This window comes from Oncorhynchus clarkii, chromosome 33, assembly GCF_045791955.1.
Source record: "Oncorhynchus clarkii lewisi isolate Uvic-CL-2024 chromosome 33, UVic_Ocla_1.0, whole genome shotgun sequence".
Taxonomy (NCBI): Eukaryota; Metazoa; Chordata; class Actinopteri; order Salmoniformes; family Salmonidae; genus Oncorhynchus; species Oncorhynchus clarkii.
This window is the reverse complement of record NC_092179.1, coordinates 13672072-13674571: the sequence shown is the minus strand read 5'-3', so window position 1 is coordinate 13674571 and position 2500 is coordinate 13672072. Positions and strand designations below refer to the sequence as shown.

Genomic DNA, 2500 nt, shown 5'->3' with positions numbered 1-2500 from the left:
CACTCCGCAGATGTATGGTTAACAATCCATGGTTTTGGCAAGTCGATTCGGACATCTACTTTGTGCATGACACAAGTCATTTTTCCAACAATTGTTTACAGACAGATTATTTCACTTATAATTCACTGTATCACAATTCCAGTGGATCAGATGTTTACATACACTAAGTTGACTGTGCCTTTAAACAGCTTGGAAAATTCCAGAAAATTATGTCATGGCTTTAAAAGCTTCCGATAGGCTAACTGACATCATTTGAGTCAATTGGAGGTGTACCTATGGATGTATTTCAAGGCCTACCTTCAAACTCAGTGCCTCTTTGCTTGACATCATGGGAAAATCAAAAGAAATCAGCCAAGACCTCAGAAAAACAATTGTAGACCTCCACAAGTCTGGTTCATCCTTGGGAGCAATTTCCAAACACCTGAAGGTACCACTGTACAAACAATAATACGCAAGTATAAACACCATGGGACCACGCAACCATCATACCGCTCGGGAAGGAGATGCATTCTGTCTCCTAGAGAAGAAAGTACTTTGGGGCCGAATAGTGCAAATCAATCCCAGAACAACAGCAAAGGACCTTTTGAAGATGCTGGAGGAAACAGGTACAAAAGTATCTATATCCACAGTAAAACGAATTCTATATCAACATAACCTGAAAGGCCGTTCTGCAAGGAAGAAGCCACTGCTCCAAAACCGCTATAAAAAAGCCAGACTACTGTTTGCAACTGCACATGGGGACAAAGATCATACTTTTTGGAGAAATGTCCTCTGGTCTGATGAAACAAAAATAGAATTGTTTGGCCATAATGATCATCGTTATGATGGAGGAAAAAGGTGGAGGCTTGCAAGCCGAAGAACACCATCCCAACCGTGAAGCACGGGGGTGGCAGCATCATGTTGTGGGGGTGCTTTGCTGCAGGAGGGTCTGGTGCACTTCACAAAATAGATGGCATCATGAGAAGGAAAATTATGTGGATTTATTGAAGTCAGGTTTGTAGGCCTCCTTGCTTGCACACACTTTTTCAGTTCTGCTCACAAATGTTCTATAGGATTGAGGTCAGGGCTTTGTGATGGCCATTCCAATACCTTGACTTTATTGTCCTTAAGCCATTTTGCCAAAACTTCAGAAGTACGCTTGGGGTTATTGTCCATTTGGAAGACCCATTTGCGACCACGCTTTATCTTCCTGACTGATGTCTTGAGATTTTGCTTCAATATATCCACATAATTTTCCTTCTCATGATGCCATCTATTTTGTGAAGTGCACCAGTCCCTCCTGCAGCAAAGCACCCTCACAACATGATGCTGCCACCCCCGTGCTTCACGGATGGGATGGTGTTCTTCTGACCCACTGGAATTGTGATACAGTGAGTTATAAGTGAAATAATCTGTCTGTAAACAATTGTTGGAAATATTACTTGTGTCATGCACAAAGTAGATTTCCTAACCGACTTGCCAAAACTATAGTTTGTTAACAACACATTTGTGGAGGGTTTTAATGACTCCACCGAAGTGCTTGTAAACTTCCGACTTCAACTGTATATACACTGCTCAAAACAATAAAGGGAACACTAAAATAACAGATCCTAGATCTGAATGAATGAAATATTCTTATTAAATACTTTTTTCTTTGCATAGTTGAATGTGCTGACAACAAAATCACACAAACATTATCAATGGAAATCAAATTTATCAACCCATGGAGGTCTGGATTTGGAGTCACACTCTAAATTAAAGTGGAAAACCACACTACAGGCTGATCCAACTTTGATGTAATGTCCTTAAAACAAGTCAAAATGAGGCTCAGTAGTGTGTGTGGCCTCCACGTGCCTGTATGACCTCCCTACAACGCCTGGGCATGCTCCTAATGAGATGGCGGATGGTCTCCTGAGGGATCTCCTCCCAGACCTGGACTAAAGCATCTGCCAACTCCTGGAAAGTCTGTGGTGCAACGTGGCGTTGGTGGATGGAGCGAGACATGATGTCCCAGTTGTGCTCAATTGGATTCAGGTCTGGGGAACGGGCGGGCCAGTCCATAGCATCAATGCCTTCCTCTTGCAGGAACTGCTGACACACTCCAGCCACATGAGGTCTAGCATTGACTTAGATTAGGAGGAACCCAGGGCCAACCGCACCAGCATATGGTCTCACAAGGGGTCTGAGGATCTCATCTCGGTACCTAATGGCAGTCAGGCTACCTCTGGCGAGTACATGGAGGGCTGTGCGGCCCCCCAAAGAAATGCCACCCCACACCATGACTGACCCACCGCCAAACCGGTCATGCTGGAGGATGTTGCAGGCAGCAGAACGTTCTCCACGGCGTCTCCAGACTTTGTCATGTATGTCACATGTGCTCAGTGTGAACCTGCTTTCATCTGTGAAGAGCACAGGGCGCCAGTGGCGAATTTGCCAATCTTGGTGTTCTCTGGCAAATGCCAAACGTCCTGCACGGTGTTGGACTGTAAGCACAACCCCCACCTGTGGACGTCTGGCCCTC

The 2500-nt window shown here is 44.8% G+C and overlaps 1 protein-coding gene across 6 annotated transcripts in view; it reads right to left on the bottom strand.

Moving 5' to 3' along the window:
• Window positions 1–2500, bottom strand: part of LOC139392494 (signal peptide, CUB and EGF-like domain-containing protein 1) — a 155890-nt gene that overhangs the window by 50956 nt on the left and 102434 nt on the right. The gene's annotated exons all lie outside the window — the stretch shown is intronic.